The following is an 18,612-nucleotide window of genomic DNA, read 5'->3' as shown; positions in this document are numbered from 1 at the left end:
TGGGAGCCTCCAATTAAGTTGTGGAGATTGCCCCAACCTTGTTTTAAAGGCTCGATCGCCGCCTTCAAAGGGCACCACTAGTGGAATCGCATCATCTCACATTGTGTGAGGGTGTGAGGAGAATACGGTGTCCCTAGTGGCTTCTTGTGGAGAATTGTGCCTCCACACTGCTCCAACAGAGACATACTTCCCCTCAAAGGGAAGGAACTTCGGTAACACATCCTCGTCTCCACCGGTTCAACTTGTGGTTATCTCTTACCTTTACTTTGTGCAAGCCTTACTGATGTTCCATCCTTCGCTTGCTTGTATCTTTGTTGTTGTTAGCATCATAGAGGTTGTTCACCTAGTAGCATATCTAGACAACATATTTGTTGGTAAAACTATTTTGTTAAGAAAAGCTAAAAAATGATAGTTGCCTATTCACCCCCTCTAGTCAACCATATCAATCCTTTCAATTGGTATCAGAGTTACGTTTCTTTCAAAGGATTAACTGCCGAAAGAGTATGGTTGATGTAGTAGGTGACAAAGGGGAGCACTCCGTGGCCGCGTTCGAGATTGTGGTGACCCGCGATGATTCGAATGAGGATATCGCCTATCTCAAATCATCCATCATGGATGAGGTCAAGGACATGCTAACCCCCCTTGATCCCAAGGATTTGGTTAATCCGTTCCATACGGAGACGAATGCCCATTCCGCCAAGGAATCGACTAGTACCGAGCTACCCAAATCCTCTAATGGAGGTAATGGGTCGGGCACCCGTGCCGAAGTTGCCCTTCCCCTGGTCTATGGTGGATCGGTTCCCTCACCTCATATAAAATCTAATGAGGTGCCACCCATGTTTGATCTGACTAACTTTCGTGGCTGGATTTCCATGTGAAGTCTCATTTGAATCATAGCTCAACAGAAGTATGGAGAGTGATCGAGCATAGTTTTCACCCTCATGATCCCAACGAGATGACACCAAGATAAGAAGTGGACAACCAACTCAATGCTGACGCTTTGTTCATTCTTTAATCCGCCTTGCCACCCAAGGAGCTCTCCCACTTGCGCCCGTTCATCGTTCCCAAAGATGCATGGGCGCACATAAACTCCTTATACAAGGGGAGCTCAAGAATTCAACTATGCAACTTCGAGGTGGTTCTTGATGAAGGAAGACAAGGACCCAAGAGATCTCTACCGAAGATTGACCACCCTTGCCATCTCTCTTCGAGATCATGGGAGCAAGGACTAGGATGACACTTGGGTCAAGTGCAAGTTCCTCAAAGTTCACCATGCCTTTCAACAAAGGCATGTCTTCCGTGATCCATCAAAGACCATACTTCCACACCTTGTCTTCAAGTGAAGTGTTGGATGAGTTTGTTGCAATGAACATCTTGAAGAAGACCGTGGACAATGCTCTAGATCATGTTGAACGGTCCAAGAAGCCCAACCTTCCCTTGAAGGCCAAGGCAATCTTGGAAGAGGAAGAAGAATAAGAGGAGGAGGAGGGTTGCCCCAAAGACACCAAATATGCTTACCATGAGCGCATGGCTCTTGCGTTAAGGCAATTTTGGGGCAACAAAAGGAACACAAAGCCCGACTTCTCCAAGAACAACTCAAGTGCATCCAAGGGAAAGCAACGGGTGAGAATATGCTACAATTGTGGTAATGTAAGTCACTTCGTTGTAGATTGTTGATAACCCACAAGTATAGGGGATCGCAACAGTTTTCGAGGGTAGAGTATTCAACCCAAATTTATTGATCCGACGGAATGGGAGCCAAAGAATATTCTAGAGTATTCACAGCCGAGTTTTCAATTCAACCACACTTGAAAGACTTAATATCTACAACAAAGTATTTAGTAGAAAATTAGTATGGAAGTAACGGTAACGGTGGCAAACGTGACACTAGCAGTTTTGTAGTGATCGTAACAGTAGCAATGGAAAAGTAACTTAGCAAAGACCAATATGTGGAAACCTCGTAGGCAATGGATCAGTGATGGATAATTATGTCGGATGGCATTCATGATGCAACAATCATAACATAGGGTGATACAGAACTAGCTCCAATTCATCAATGTAATGTAGGCATATATTCCATATATAGTCATACGTGCTTATGGAAAAGAACTTGCATGCCATCTTTTGTCCTACCCTCCCGTGGCAGGGGGTCCTCATGGAAACTAAGGGATATTAAGGCCTCCTTTTAATAGAGAATCAGACCAAAGCATTAGCACTTAGTGAATACATGAACTCCTCAAACTACGGTAATCACCGAAAAGAATCCCAGTTATTGTCACCCTGGGGATGCGGATCATAACTCGTAATAGGTGTCTATAACTTGCAAGATAGGATCAATAACACATATATATTCATGAAAACATAATAGGTTCAGATCTGAAATCATGGCACTCGGGCCCTAGTGACAAGCATTAAACATTGCAAAGTCATAGCAACATCAATCTCAGAACATAATGGATAATAGGGATCAAACCCTAAGAAAACTAACTCGATTACATGATAGATCTCATCCAACCCATCACCGTCCAGCAAGCCTACAATGGAATTACTCATGAAAAATGGAGTGCATCATGAAATTGGTGATGATGACGGCGTCGATTTCCCCTTTCCGGAGCCCAAATCAGACTCCAGATCTGCCCTCCCGAGGAAGAACACGAGGTGGCGGCGGCTCCTTATCGTAAAATGCGATGAACTCTTCTCTTTGATTTGTTTCTCCGTGGATGGGAATATATAGAAGTGGAAACGAGATCGGTGGAGCCTCAGGGACCCCACAAGCCTGGGGGCGCAACCTGGGGGGAGGGGGGCGGGGGTGCGCCCTGCAGGCTTGTGGCCTGGGGGTGGCCCCTCTCCGGTAGATTGTTTCACCAGTATTTTTTATTAAATCCAAAAACGATCTCCGTGAATTTTTAAGTCAATCCGAGAAGTTTTATTTCTGCACAAAAATAACACCAAGGCTATTCTGCTGAAAACAACGTCAGTACGGGTTATTTCCATTCAAATCATGCAAATTAGAATCCAAAACAAGGGCAAAAGAGTTGGAAAAGCAAATTTGTTGGAGACGTATCAATTGCTCCTATGAAAAGCGAGAAGTCAATGGTGGCAAGCTCATTCGCATGGAGAAGTTCAAGTACACTGAAATGCCCAAGATGCGATCATATCCTTACTTTGGCACGAGGGCCTCGAAAGGGATAGAAGCTCATCTCGTCATTTTGCAAGAATGGATATCGTTACAAGTACATGTACTGAAGATATGAATATATGAAATTGGATTACACTCACCACAAGCTACAACAATATCACATCAATACAACAACATATTCAATCACCATGTTGAAGAGCAAGGTAAGACTACAGACGAAAACAAATGATAAAAGAACGACGTCCATCCTTGCTATCGGAGGCTGTCGGCCTAGGACCCATCCTAAATCGATGATGAAGAAGAACAAGAAACTCCAAATAGCATAATCATCGTGATCACGTCAAATCATCACATTACCTGAACCTGCAACTGGTGTTGTAGTAATATGTGTGCCGCAGGGACTGAGCAATCTCGTTCCCAAAGGTATCAAGACTAGAAAAGCTTAAAGGGTGAGGTATGGTTAAGTGGTGAGGCTGCAACAAGCGACTAAGCATTTATTTGAGGTGGCTAACTTACAAGTACAAGAATAAGAAGGGGGATGATCTACGCATAAATGGATGTGACTAATGATGATCAAATGAATGATCCTAAACACCTACTTACGTCACACATAACCCAACCATGTCCTCAGTCAGAGAAGGAGCTCACGAAAGAGACGGTCATGGTTACGCACCCAGTTGGCAAGTTTTTAATTAAGTTTACTTCAAGTTGTCGAGAACCGCATGTTAAACAAGATTTCCATGTTCGCCAAATAATCGCGGGCATGGCTTTCCGAAAGATTTAACCCTGCAGGGGTGCTCTGATAAGTCTCCATCGTATCTACTTTTCCAAACTCTTTTGCCCTTGTTTTGGACTCTAATTTGCATGATTCGAATGGAACTAACCCGGACTAATGATGTTTTCAGCAGAATTGCCATGGTGTTGTTTTTGCGTAGAAATAAAAGTTCTCGGAATGACCTGGAAATTTACGAGGATATTTTGTGGAATATATAAAAAATACTGGCGCAAGAATCAACCGGAGGAGTGGAGCGAGGAGCCCACAAGCCCACCAGGCGCGGCCCCCCCTCGCCGCGCCTGGCAGGATTGTCGGGCCCTCGGAGCTCCACCGCCTCCAACTCCAGCTCTATTTGGTACCTTTCTTCCGAAAAAATCAAGGAGAAGAGTTTATCGCGTTTTACGATACGGAGGCGCCGCTACCACGTGTTCTTCCTCTGGAGGGCAGATCTGGAGTCCGTTCTGGGCTCCGGAGAGGGGAGATCGTCGCCATCGTCATCACCAAGCTTCCTTCATCGCCAATTCCATGATGCTCTTCACCGTTCGTGAGTAATCTCATCGTAGGCTTGCTGGACGGTGATGGGTTGGATGAGATCTATCAGGTAATCGAGTTAGTTTTGATGGGGATTGATCCCTAGTATCCACTATGTTTTGAGATTGATGTTGCTACTACTTTGCCATGCTTAATGCTTGTCACTAGGGCTCGAGTGCCATGATTTCAGATCTGAACCTATTATGTTCTCGTCAATATATGTGTGTTCTTGATCCTATCTTGCAAGTTGTAGTCACCAACTATGTGTTATGACCCGGCAACCCCGGAGTGACAATAGCCGGAACCACTCCTGGAGATAACCACAGTATGAGGAGTTCATGTATTCACTAAGTGTTAGTGCTTTGTTCCGGTTCTCTATTAAAAGGAGAACCTTAATATCTCGTAGTTTCCATTAGGACCCCACTGCCACGAGAGGGATGGACAATAGATGTCATGCAAGTTCTTTTCCCTAAGCACGTATGACTATATACGGAATGCATGCCTACATTACATTGACGAATTGGAGCTAGTTACATATCTCTCCATGTTATAAATGTTGAATGATGCATATCATCCGGCATAATTATCCATCACCAATCCAATGCCTACGAGTCTTCTCCTACTAGTCCTTGCTACTGTTACTCTGTCGCTACTGCTGTCGCTGCTGCTACTGTTATTCTGTCGCTACTGCTGTCACTGTTGCTACTATTACCGTTGCTACTGTTGCTATCACACCACTTTGCTACTGATACTTTGTTGCAGATACTAAGTCTTTCAGGAGTGGTTGAATCGACAACTCAACTGCTAATACTCAAGAATATTCTTTGGCTTTCCCTTGTGTCGAATCAAAAAATTTGGGTTGAATACTCTACCCTCGAAAACTGTTGCGATCCCCTATACTTGCGGGTTATCAAGACTATTTTCTGGTGCCGTTGCCGGGGAGGCATAGCACTATTCTCTGAGTCACTTGGGATTTATGTTTGCTGATCACTATGAGGAATCCGAGAGATCCAAAAACTAAAGTCTTGCCCTCAACTACGAGGACAGGTAAGGGACTGCCATCTAGCTCTGCACTTGATTCACCTTCAGTTATGAGTAAGTTTGCGACACCACCTCCTGCTAGAAATTTTGATGTGTCGCCTGTGCTTGGTGATGCTACTTTTGCTATCCATGATGCTTGTGATGATGCTTTGCTTGATACTGCTTTGCCACTAGGTGCATTCCTTGATGCACAAATTTCTACAATTGCTGATAGATGTGATGATACTTCTGAAACTACTGAGATTATTGAAGTAGAACCTGCTATTTCGCCTGCTAGAACTAGCTCTCCTATGCCTGAATTGCCTGATATGCATGATACGTGTTATGTTATGGAGGGAGAGATAGTTGAGGACTTTCTTGCTCGTAAGGATAGCTATGATGTTGAGAAATTACTGCGTAAGTGGAAAGAAAAATCTTTGAACGCTAGGATGAAATACGACTCGAAGTTTGCTACTTCACCTATCTTTGTGACCGATAAGGATTATGAATTCTCTGTCGACCCTGAGTTAATCGCTCTGGCCGAATCCGATCTTTTTCACAGTTATGCGTCTGAAACGGTTGTAGCCCATCTTACTAAACTGCACGATATAGCCACCCTATTCACGAGTGAGGAAAAGATCCGCCACTACTATATCCTTAAGTTGTTTCCTTTCTCGCTAAAGGATGATGCTAAGACTTGGTTCACTTCTCTTGCTCTTGGTTGTGTGCGTAGGCCCCAGGATATGATCTGCTACTTCTTTGAAAAATATTTTCCTGCCCATAAGAAGCAAGCTGCCTTGCAGGAAATATACAACTTTGTGCAAGTTGAAGAAGAGAGTCTCCCACAAGCTTGGCGGAGGCTTGTCCAGCTACTGAATGCTTTGCCTGATCACCCTCTTGAGAAGAATGAAATACTTGATATCTTCTATAATGGACTAACCGATGCTTCTAAGGACCACCTAGATAGTTGTGCCGGTTGTGTTTTTAGGGAACGAACTGTAGAACAAGCTGAGATCCTATTGAATAATATCTTGTGCAATGAGAATGCTTGGACTATTCCCGAACCACCTGCGAAGCCAACTCCGAAGAAAAGAGGTATACTATTCCCCAGTCCTGAATATATGCAAGAAGCTAAGAAATATATGAAAGAGAAAGGCATTAAATCTGAAGATGTCAAAAATCTACCACCTATCGAAGAAATCCATGGTCTTGATAACCCGAAACAGGTAGTAGAGGTAAATTCTCTTCGTAGATTCAATGCGAGTGATATTCCTTTTGATAAACCTGCTAGCTTATGCCTGGATGAATTTGATAACTTTGTTGCCAAACAACAAAGTTTCAATGATTATGTTAGCAGAGAATTGGAACAAAATGCTCGTATGCTTAGTCATTTAAGTGCTTGTGTGGACAGAAACGTCAATGATCTTAAGCTCCTAAGTAAACATGCCTCTATGGTTACTACTCAGGTAGAACAATTACTTAATGCCCAGAATGACTTGCTCAATGAGTTGAATGAAAATTCTGTTAGAGTCGTCACTAGAGGCGGTAGAATGACCCAACAACCTTTGTATCCTGAGGGTCATCCTAACAGAATTGAACAAGATTCTCAAGGAGTTAGCACTTATGCACCTAGTCATCCTAGGAAATAGAAGAAAGATGATAGGAACCTGCACGCTGTTGGGGCATAGTTTATGTCTAAGTAATTTTGGTGATTGATGATAGTACCGTAAAGGACTAACCATGTGTGTTAAGGTTTCAGATAACACACGTTAACGGCACAAGACGACTCGCCTCCTCGTTCATGGAACAGAAGCACGGTGTTCTCTACGATTCTCTTTATTTGAGTCATAGGAAAGCCATACTATTAAGAGGGGAACCGTAGTGGAAAGCTTTGGGTGGAATCAATATTTGCACGCGCACACTTCACATATTTTCCCTTACCTGCATCTTTGGAGTGGCCCCCGCCTCTGTGTTTCTTTCCTCTTTGCAAAATGGTCCCTCAACGGTAGTACCGCTGGGCCAGGCGGTAGTACCGCTGGCCCTAGCGGTAGTACCGCTGGCCCTAGCGGTAGTACCGCTGGAGTGCTAGCGGTAGTACCGCTGAAGCCAGCGGTAGTACCGCCAGGTGGCGGTAGTACCGCCGCTGGTCAGCGGTAGTACCGCTCCAGGAGCTTAGTACTGCCTACCTAGCAGTTGTTCGTGGACGGACCTTTTTGCGAAGACTTTCTTGGCGGTGGTAGTGCCTTTGCACTACCAGGGGCCCAGCGGTAGTACCACTGCAGCCAGTGGTAGTACTGCTAGAGTGCCAGCGGTAGTACCACTGCAGCTAGCGGTAGTACCGCTGGAGCTAGGGCAGAGAGTGGGAAAATAGTTGGATTTCCCCCCCCCCACTATATAAAGGGTTCTTCTAGCTGTGGAACCTCATCTCTTACCCTCCCAAGCTCCATTGTTGCTCCCTAAGCTCAAAAGTGCCCGATCTCTCTCCCTAGCCAATCAAACTTGTTGATTCTTTAGGGATTGGTTGAGAAGGCCTAGATCCACACTTCCACCAAGAGAAAAGTTGATTCCCCCACCAATCCCTTGTGGATCTTGTTACTCTTGGGTGTTTGAGCATCCTAGATGGTTGAGGCCACCTCGAAGCCATATTCCATTGTAGTGAAGCTTCATGGTCTTGTTGGGAGCCTCCAAGCTTTGTGTGGAGTTTGCCCCAACCTTGTTTGTAAAGGTTCGGTCGCCGCCTTCAAGGGCACCTATAGTGGAATCATGGTACCTTGCATCGTGCAAGGGCGTGAGGAGAATACGGTGGCCTCAGTGGCTTATTGGGGAGCATTGTGCCTCCACACCGCTCCAATGGAGACGTACTTGCTGTCAAAGGGAAGGAACTTCGGTAACACATCCTCGTCTCCATCGGTTCCACTTGTGGTTATCTCTAACCTTTACTTTGTGTATGCTCATGTTGTTGACTATATTTTACTTGTCTTAATAACTCTCGTTGTTAGCTTCATTAGGGTTCATCTCATTGTCGTAATATTCGTGAACCCATATTTTGTTTACCTTAACTTGCTAAGATTATTTAAAAAGTGGTACTTGTCTATTCACCCCCCCCCTCTAGTCAACCATATCGATCCTTTCAATTGGTATCAAAGCCACGTCTCTTTATTAAGGGTTTAACCACCCGAAGAGTATGGAAGGCGAAGAGGGAATTAACCATGGGCAACCCGAGGCCATGGACTTGACTTCGGTCACAAGGGACGACTTGAATACGGCTATGGCCGCCCTCAAGACATCCTTGACGAACGAAGTCAAGACCATGCTTCAAGAGTTAATTGAGGGATTTAAAAGTTCTCCCGAACCGGCTATAGTGGTTAAACCCACCGTCACCGATTCGGAGGCGAACTCCTCTAAGGAAGCTGCTAAAGGTATGCGACCTACCTCATCTCACGAAAAGAATGGGACTGGAACATATGCCTCAGTTCCCCCACCCCCTTGGCCTATGGAGGATCCATTCCCGCACCGCGTCTTAATCATGTTGGTCCTCCTCCTAAGCTTGTAAAAGGTGACTTTGATAACTGGGTATTTTCTGTTAAGTCTCATTTGAATCACAGCTCAACAAACTTGTGGAGAATCATCGAACAAGGATATTATCCCCATGATCCAAGCAACCTCACCCCAAGAGAAGATGCAGACAATCAATACAATCACTCCGCTTTGTTCATTCTCTAGTCTGCAGTGCCACCTGAAGATCTTCCTCACTTGCGTCCCTTCACATTGGACAAGGATTGTAGGGAGCATATTATGGTGTTGTATAAGGGAAGCTCAAGCATTCAACGATCCAACTATGAAGTGATACTTGATAAGGCCGATGAGTTTGTGATGAAGGAAGACGAGGACCCTCGTGATCTCTATCGGAGGGTGACTGCTATTGCTATGGCACTCAAGGATCATGGGAGCAAGGATGTGGATGATACATGGGTCAAGCGCAAGTTTCTCAAAGCCATCATGCCTTTCAACAAAGCCATGTCATCTATCATTCGTCAGCGGCCAGACTTCCACTCCTTGTCTTCCAGTGAAGTGTTGGATGAATTCATTGCAATGTCAATCATGAACGAAACAGCCGACAATGCACTTGCTCGCGTTCTCTCAAAGACAACTTCACCCAACCTTGCGTTGAAAGCAAAAGCAATGCATGAAGAAGAAGAAGAGGATGATGAAGAAGAGAGCTGCCCTGAAGACACAAAGTATGCCTATCATGAGCACATGGCTCTTACATCAAGGCAATTCTGGGGCAACAAGAGGAACTCAAGACCCACCTTCACCAAGAACAACTCGAGTGGATTCAAACCCAAACAACGAGTAAGGACATGTTATAACTGTGGTAACGTGAGTCACTTTGTGGCCGAATGTCCCTATGAAAAAAGGGAAGACAACGGGGGCAAGCTCATTCGCAAAGACAAAACCAAATCATTTCCAATCAAGAACAACTTTGTGAAGAAACCCCACCCAAAAGGGATGGTAGCCCTTGAAGAGTACCCTTCCGATGATGATGATGATGATGATACAGTGGCAACGGAAACTGTTGCTATTGCCACTACCTCTCCCTAGAAGGTGTCTCTCTTCAACGCCCCCAACGAGAACCACATCACCAAGTGCATCATGGCAAAAGGTATCAATCAGGTAACTCCCATCATTAAGACCAACATTGCTTCCGCCCCTTCATTGTTGAATTGTGTTGAAGATAGTGATGTTGGGGAACTTAATGAGCATGATCTTGACAAGTTTCTGTGCACTATTAAGGGAGAATCCAAGAAGCACTTTGTTGCTCTCTTGGAACAACTGGGTGAGGCCACTGACCTCATTGAGTCTCATGAGGAGACCATCTCCGAGCTTCACGGACACAGACGTGACTATGCCGATGAAATTGCCTAATTATCTAATGCTCTAGAAAAGGAGCGCACTCTTCATTTGGCTCTTGAGGAGTCATATAACGATCAATGCGCTAAAATGCAAAAGAAACTAGATCATGATGTTGTTCTTACTCGTATGCTTAAGTCTGAAAAGTATGCTCTTGGGGTTGGCCATGACAGACTCAAAGAGGAGTTTGACACACTTGACAAGGCCCACAAGGTCTTGAAAGGTGCTCATTTCTCTCTGAAAGAGTCTCATGATAAACTCCAAGCAAAGCTTACCAAGGAGATCTCTACTTGCCCTCCCTTTGTGTTAATTGATAATGCTTGTGCAACTAACCCCTGTTGTGAGCATGTACATCTTGTGGAGGAAAATGCCAAGTTAAAGGAGAAACTTGAGAAGGGCCTTGTGGCATGCAGACAAGGTGAGAAGAGTCTGAATGACCTCTTGAGCACTCAAAAGGGTGTTGTAGGAAAGGAGGGACTTGGACTTACCTCCAAGTCAAAAGGTAAAAGGAGGAACAGGAACAAACGATCTCCCACCCTCATGGACATCTTTGTCAAAGAGGGTGAGGGGACTCAGAAGGTGAACAGGAACAAGGTGGACTATGGAAACCTCAAGAAGGGCAAAACCATTCCTACTAACACAGCAGACAAACTTAATTCTTCTTATGTCTTATGTCGTGCTAGTGATGGGCATGTTTATGCCAGATTTGTTGGTTCCTACGATGAGTATATTGAATGGGCTATCTGGGTTCCTAAGACCCTTGTCTCTAACATGAAAGGACCCATCAAAAAATGGGTACCTAAAACCAAGCCTTGATCTATTGCAGGAGTTTGCTTCCGGTGGGGTGTCATGGTTGCTCGATAGTGGAGCAACAAATCATATGACTGGAAGCAAGGACTTAGTGGTGGATGTGCATCCTTCTCCATCTATGCCCACCCATGTCCAATTCGCCGATGCATCCTCGTCAAAGGTATTGGGATTTGGTAAGGTGGTCGTCTCTCAAGATTTATCTATTGAGAAGGTCATGCTTGTTGAGTCACTTTCCTACAATTTACGTTCGGTTCGTCAACTCGCAATTATGATTTTTTCCACATTCTTTAATCTTGATACTGTGGTCCTCCTGAGGAGCAAGACTCTTAAAGTAGCCTATGTTGGATATGTCGAAAATGGTCTTTATGTGGTGAACTTTTCAAAGCGACCCACTAAGACCGCGACATGTTTAATGGCTAAAGTTGATGTGGGATATGTCAATATGAGATCTTTGCAAAGTATTCTGATAGGGGACCATATTCCTGGACTAACAAATGTGAGTTTTGCTAAAGATCGTGTTTGCAATGCCTGCATTGAAGGAAAGATTCATGAAACTGCTCATCGTCCAACGACTCTTATCAACACTAAGAGGCCATTGGAGCTTCTCCATATGGATCTGTTTGGTCCTCCATCATTTGATAGTCTTGGAGGCAGAAAGTATTGCTTGGTGATTGTTGACGACTACTCAAGATATATCTGGGTATATTTCTTTAAAAATAAGAGTGAGACTCAATAAACGGTCATCAACTTTGCTAATGAAGCGCAACATAAACATGAAGCAAAGATCTTGATGATTAGAAGTGACAACGGCACCGAGTTCAAGAACTACACCTTGGATGAGTTTCTAGGTGATGTGGGGATAAAACACCAATATTCTGCACCATATACCCCTCAACAAAACGGCGTGGCAGAAAGGAAGAACCGGACCTTGATAGACGATGCAAGGACAATGATGGCAGAATTCAAATCTCCATATAACTTCTGGGCAGAGGCCATCAACACAGCATGTCATGCATCCAATCGGCTCTATATTCGCAAAGGCTTGAACAAGACTCCGTATGAGATTCTAACTGGAAACAAACCCAATCTCAAGTACTTCCGGGTATTCGGTTGTAAGTGCTTCATTCTCAAGAAAGGTGCACGGTTAGCTAAATTTGATTCTAGAGCACATGAGGGCATCTTTGTTGGTTATGCTACAAACTCTCATGCTTACCGTGTCCTCAACAAGTCCACCGGACTCATTGAGGAGACGTGTAACATGGAGTTTGATGAAAATAATGGCTCCCAAGTGGAGCAAAGTGGTCTTTGTGATGTAGGTGATGAAATTCCTCCCCAAGCCATAAGAAGAATGGGGATTGGTCAAATACTCCCCATTGAGGAACCCCTTGTGGCCGAAGGAGAAGGACAATGCTCTACTCAAGTGGAGCCATCACCTCCACAAGCCCCACAAGCTTACGATGAACACAGAAAAGACTCTCAACAAAATGAACAAGCTCAAGGTCAAGATAGATTGCCCAACAATGATGATGTGTCTCAGGATATTCAAGTACTCTCCCAAGACTCCGAACCTGCTCATGATCAAGATCAAGTGCAACCACGAGATCCAGACCAAGTAGAAGCACAAGATCAAGATCCAGAGCAACCACAAATACAAGAACAAACTAGTGAACCTGCTCAAGTCGAAGGACAAAATGATCAGGAGACTGTCTCACAATTCCCTTCTGCAGCACCAACAGCCGGCTCAAGACGCAAGGGCAAGCAAAGTAAACAAGTCGATGCTCCCCCGTTATCTAATGAAGAACTCTTGGAGCATCGAGGAGCCAAGATTGCGAACAAGCTGAGAGTCAAGTCACCTCTTATGAAGAATGTACTTGGCAGTTTAAAAAGGGGAGTATCCACCCGTCAACATATTTGGAATTATTGTGAGCATCACGCGTTTATTTCGTATTGTGAACCTCAACAGGTACAGGAAGCACTCGATGATGAGGATTGGCTTATGGCCATGCACGAAGAACTTAATAACTTCGAGCGCAACCAAGTCTGGGATTTAGTGCCTAGGCCAACGGAGGAACATAATGTCATCGGGACCAAATGGATATTCAAGAACAAGCAAGATGCAAATGGGATTGTGATTCGAAACAAGGCAAGATTGGTGGCTCAAGGCTACTCACAAGTCGAGGGTATCGACTACGGTGAAACCTTTCCCCTGTTGCTTGTCTAGAATCTATTCGCATGTTGCTTGCATTTGCTTCTCATCATAACTTCAAATTACAACAAATGGATGTGAAAAGTGCCTTTCTTAATGGTCCTTTAAATGAGTTGGTCTATGTCAAACAACCCCCGGGATTCGAACATCCCAAGCTCCCCAATCATGTGTACAAACTTAATAAGGCACTCTATGGTCTTAAACAAGCCCCACGCGCGTGGTATGAGTATCTTACTGAGTTGTTACAAGATCGTGGGTTTGAAATTGGGAAGATAGATCCCACTCTTTTTACTAAGAGGGTTAAAGGGGATTTGTTCATATGCCAACTATATGTTGATGATATTATCTTTGGCTCTCCTAACATTTCCTTCAATGAATAATTTGCTGCACTAATGACTGAGAAGTTTGAGATGTCCATGATAGGAGAGTTGAAGTTCTTCCTCGGGTTTGAGATTAAACAAGGTCTAGAAGGGACATTCATCAAACAAGCCAAGTACACTCAAGACATGCTCAAACGGTTCGAGCTCGAAGATGTCAAACCGGTCAAGTTCCCCATGCCAACAAGATGCAAGCTTGATAGTGATCCCAATGGTAAAGCAGTGGATCAAAAGGTATATCGCTCCATGATTGGATCCCTCCTTTACCTTTGTGCATCTAGACCGGATATTATGTTGAGTGTAGGGATATGTGCACGGTTTCAATCCGCACCAAAAGAAAGTCATTACATGGCTGTTAAGCGAATCTTTCGATATTTGGCTCATACCCCCAAACTTTGGCCTTTGGTACCCCAAAGGAGCAAACTTCAATCTAGTTGGCTATTCTGATTCAGATTGGGCAGGAGATTGTGTGGAGAGGAAGTCAACGTCTGGAGGATGCCAATTCCTTGGTCGCTCATTGGTAAGTTGGTCGTCAAAGAAGCAGAATTGTGTGTCTTTATCATCCACCGAAGCTGAGTATGTGGCAGCTGCAAGTTGTTGTGCACAATTGCTATGGATGAGGCAAACTTTAAAGGATTATGGTGTCACTTGTGACAAAGTGCCTCTTCTATGTGACAATCAAAGTGTTGTCAAGATTTCCCTCAATCCAGTGCAACATAGCAAAACCAAACATATTGATATTCGCCATCACTTCATTCGTGAACATATCAAGCTAGGTGATATTGAGGTTCACTTCATCCACACTGAAGAGCAACTTGCAGATATTTTCACTAAGCCTCTAGATGAAACAAGGTTCCGGGAGTTAAGGCATGAGCTAAATATCATTGATTCAAGTAATGTGGATTGAAACTAGGCATGTTGCACCTCACTATGCATTCTATCTTGGTCTAGATGTAGGCATGGACATAGGGGGAGTGTTGTTCTCTCAATGAACTTTTCCTTCCCCCATTATGCATAAATTGATCGAGTCTTTCACTTTAGACATTGTCAAATGGCACGTGTGCTTCAAAGACGAGCATTGGTCATGAACCCAAGGATAATTCTTCACGGTGTCATACCTTTGTCTCAAACATAGGTGGCCTCGGCCACCGCCCCCCCACCTTTCTTTCATATAGAAGAAAGGATATAAAATGACAAGTCAGTACATATTTCTGGTGCTATCTTCCTTTTTCTCTTACTTGTCATTTGCCCACGTTCTTCTCTTATCCTAGGCCGCGTTGTGACATTTGCAGCAGTACTACCGCTAGGGGTAGCGGTACTACCGCCAGGACCCCAGCGGTACTACCGCCAGGGGTAGCGGTACTACCGCCAGGACCCCAGCGGTACTACCTCTAGGGATAGCGGTACTACCGCCAGGATCCCAATCTAACACGACCTGCTAGGAAATTTTTAGGGCTGTCTCAAGGGGGAGCGGTACTACCGCTAGGGGGAGCGGTACTACCGCTGCATCCAGTGGTACTACCGCCAGGTAGCGGTACTACCGCCAGGTCCACAGCGGTACTACCGCCAGGTCCACAGCGGTACTACCGCTGGCCCGTACCCCTTGGGCTATATAAAGGAGGGGGAGCCCGTTTTTCCCTGGCTCTTTCTTCTTCCTCGCGGCTCCTCCCTCCCCAACCCCAAAATCCCCCTGTTTTGATCTCTATTCGTGGAGCTCCTTCTCTCCGTTGGATTGAAGGGTTTGCTCCACTTCTCCTTCCTCCTCCAAGGGCTATGAATCCCGGTACAACTCCTCCCCTTCTTCTCTTGGTTGATGTTCTTGTTCTAGGGTTAGGAGCATTGGTGGTTTGGATCCATGTCTTTGATCTTGTACCTTGTTCTTGGATGGCATGAAGGAGATATTTGAGGGGAGTGTAGGTCCTATGAATCTTTGTTGTTTATTTTGCCATGCCCTAGGATTTACATGTTTTAGATCAAGCACTTGAACTATGTTTGGATTAGATCTAAAACCTGCTCTCTCTTGCCTAGGCATGTACTTATTTCGGTGGTACTTGTGATCCTCATGTGTGTAGGGCTGTGGTGGAGTTCTTAGCGTTCATACACAGCCCATGCCCCTCGTAAAATTCGTGTAGCCATATCCATGGGGTCTATTCTATCTGTCAGATATGAAAATCAAACCCCAGCGGTACTACCACCAGGGGTAGCGCTACTACCGCTAGGACCCCCAATGGTACTACCGCCAGGGGTAGCGGTACTACCGCTAGGACCCCAGCGGTACTACCGCCATATGTAGCGGTACTACCGCTAGGACCCCAGCGGTACTACCGCCAGGGGTAGTGGTACTACCGCCAGGAGGATTCACTTTGCATTCTTTTCATGTGCTTGGCAATGAGTGTTTACTTTTCTGCCTTTTCTAGTTCATTGCCTTGACTCTTTTTGTCACTCCTTTTCGCTGTGTGTTTTGTGTCACAGGTGGTGCTCGCCGTTCGAACCCCTCACGGGACACGCAGTCAAAGCATTATCGCAACCCAGAGGCTCCAGAGGGTTCCGCTACTTCAGGTCTGCAACCCAAAAAGCAGGCCTTCAAGAAGACCGCGCACAAGGACAAGGGGATCAATGTCCGCACAATGCCCCCCAAGGACTTTCTGCGGTTCCGCACTCAAAACCATTATCTCCAAGAGAAGGTTGTGATGAAGAATGTTGACCATGTTTGGACAAGGGATCACTGCAGGATCTACCATGATATTGTCATGCATTTCAAGAAGAACTTTGTCCCCGTTCAGTGGATTGACCTAGCTCATCTTCAGCAGAACCTGGACTATTTTGGTGATGCCCTTTCTCTGATTGACAAACTGGGCATCAAGGACATCATCACTTTCAAGACAGATTTTGACCCCAATGTTGTTGCCCAGTTCTATGTCACGGTCCACTTCTCTCCTGATGACGAGCGCTCTATGGTGTGGATGACTGGGACTCAGAAGATGACCGGTACCTGGCGTGAATTCATGGCATTCCTCAAGGTTGAGTTCCAGGGAGCTGACACTCCACTTGGGTCGCGTCCTCATGCTGCAGCTCCCACTGATAGGCCCCCCCGCCAAGGACAGATTGCAGCAACTCTATGTGAAGAAGGGTGTGCTCCCCAAGCATCTGGACATCATGCATCGGATCTTCCGCAACACCCTCTTTCCTCGCATTGGTAACTTCGACGAGGTTCATGGCACTCTGGCTGAGATGCTGCTGCTCTGTGAGGAGGCTATGACTAGGGAGTCTACCCCTCTTGATATTTCTGATGTGATGTTCACGGAGCTCTGGAACTGCATCATGATGCGCAAGGTTCCCATCTACGGGCCCTATCTATTCGCTTATATCCGTCAGAAGTGGCAAGATACCTATCCGCAGGAGGAGCTATACATTCAGGCTGACTACATTGTGCACGACCCTATCAAGCTTCGCGTCAAGGATAAATGGGCCAACCCATCAACTTCCTCTCAGCACAGGGATACTAACACAGAGAATGCTGCTGACAGAGGAACCGCCTCTCAGTCCCGCTCTTCTGCCATGCCATCTTGGGCCACCAAACTGCAGGATAAGATGAAGACCCTATTCTGTATGCAGGCTAAGGGTCAGTACCAGACGCACGTGGCTCAGAAGGAGAGCCGCCAGAGGCACAAGCATGTCCTAAGGACTCTTGATGTTGACATCTCCAGCGGATCAGAGGACGACATCACTCCAGAGGCTACTTGGATGCAGGCTCAAGGGTACCAGTGGTCTGGCGATGAGGAGGAAGAGGAGTAGCAGGACGATCCGGAGGGTACCGACAAGTCCGGCGATGCTGAGGATGAGGAGTAACCACCTGTGGCGTTAGGTGTGCCCCTTTTTGGTGTCTTGTGCCAAAGGGGGAGAGAGTCTAGGAGCTGGATTTGCTTTCAGAGTCGAACTTTGCTTTGCTTTGCTTTCTTTCGTGTTTTGCTTCGAACTTGGTTTGCTTCTAGTTTGCTATCGTTTGTGAGACATCAACTTATGTGAGATTTATTTCCATCATATGATGTGAGTCATATGCCCCGTATTGTCATATATCTCTATCTTTTTGGTCTCATATTTCTCTCTGTACAAATCCGGTATTGTCATCAATCCACCAAAAAGGGGGAGATTGTTGGGGCATAGTTCATGTCTAAGTAATTTTGATGATTGATGACAGTACCGTAAAGGACTAACCGTGTGTGTTAAGGTTTCAGATAACACACGTCAACGGCACAAGACGACTCACCTCCTCGTTCATGGAACAGAAGCACGGCGTTCTCTATGATTCTCTTTATTTGAGTCATAGGAAAGCCGTACTATTAAGAGGGGAACCGTAGTGGAAAGGTTTGGGTGGAATCAATCTTTGCACGCGCACACTTCACATATTTTCCCTTACCTGCATCTTTGGAGCGGCCCCCGCCTCTGTGTTTCTTTCCTCTTTGCAAAATGGTCCCCCAGCGGTAGTACCGCTGGGCCAGGCGGTAGTACCGCTGGCCCTAGCGGTAGTACCGCTGCAGCCAGCGGTAGTACCGCCCCTGGTCAGCGGTAGTACTGCTCCAGGAGCTTAGTACCGCCTGCCTAGCGGTTGTTCGTGGACGGACCTTTTTGCGAAGAATTTCTTGGCGGTGGTAGTCCTTTGCACTACCAGGGGCCCAGCGGTAGTACCACTGCAGCCAGCGGTAGAACCGCTGGAGTGCCAACGGTAGTACCGCTGCAGCCAGCGGTAGTACCGCTGGAGCTCGGGCAGAGAGTGGGAGAACGGTTGGATTCCCCCCCCCACACTATATAAAGGGTTCTTCTAGCTGTGGAACCTCATCTCTTA

The 18,612-nt window shown here is 45.7% G+C and overlaps 1 pseudogene; it reads left to right on the top strand.

Moving 5' to 3' along the window:
* Positions 1-1,272: 1,272 nt before the first annotated feature.
* Positions 1,273-18,612, top strand: part of LOC123409058 — a 50,136-nt pseudogene continuing 32,796 nt past the window's right edge.

This window comes from Hordeum vulgare, chromosome 7H (genome assembly GCF_904849725.1).
Source record: "Hordeum vulgare subsp. vulgare chromosome 7H, MorexV3_pseudomolecules_assembly, whole genome shotgun sequence".
Lineage (NCBI taxonomy): Eukaryota > Viridiplantae > Streptophyta > Magnoliopsida > Poales > Poaceae > Hordeum > Hordeum vulgare.
Note: the sequence above shows the minus strand (reverse complement) of the source record. Positions and strands in the feature narration are given on the sequence as shown.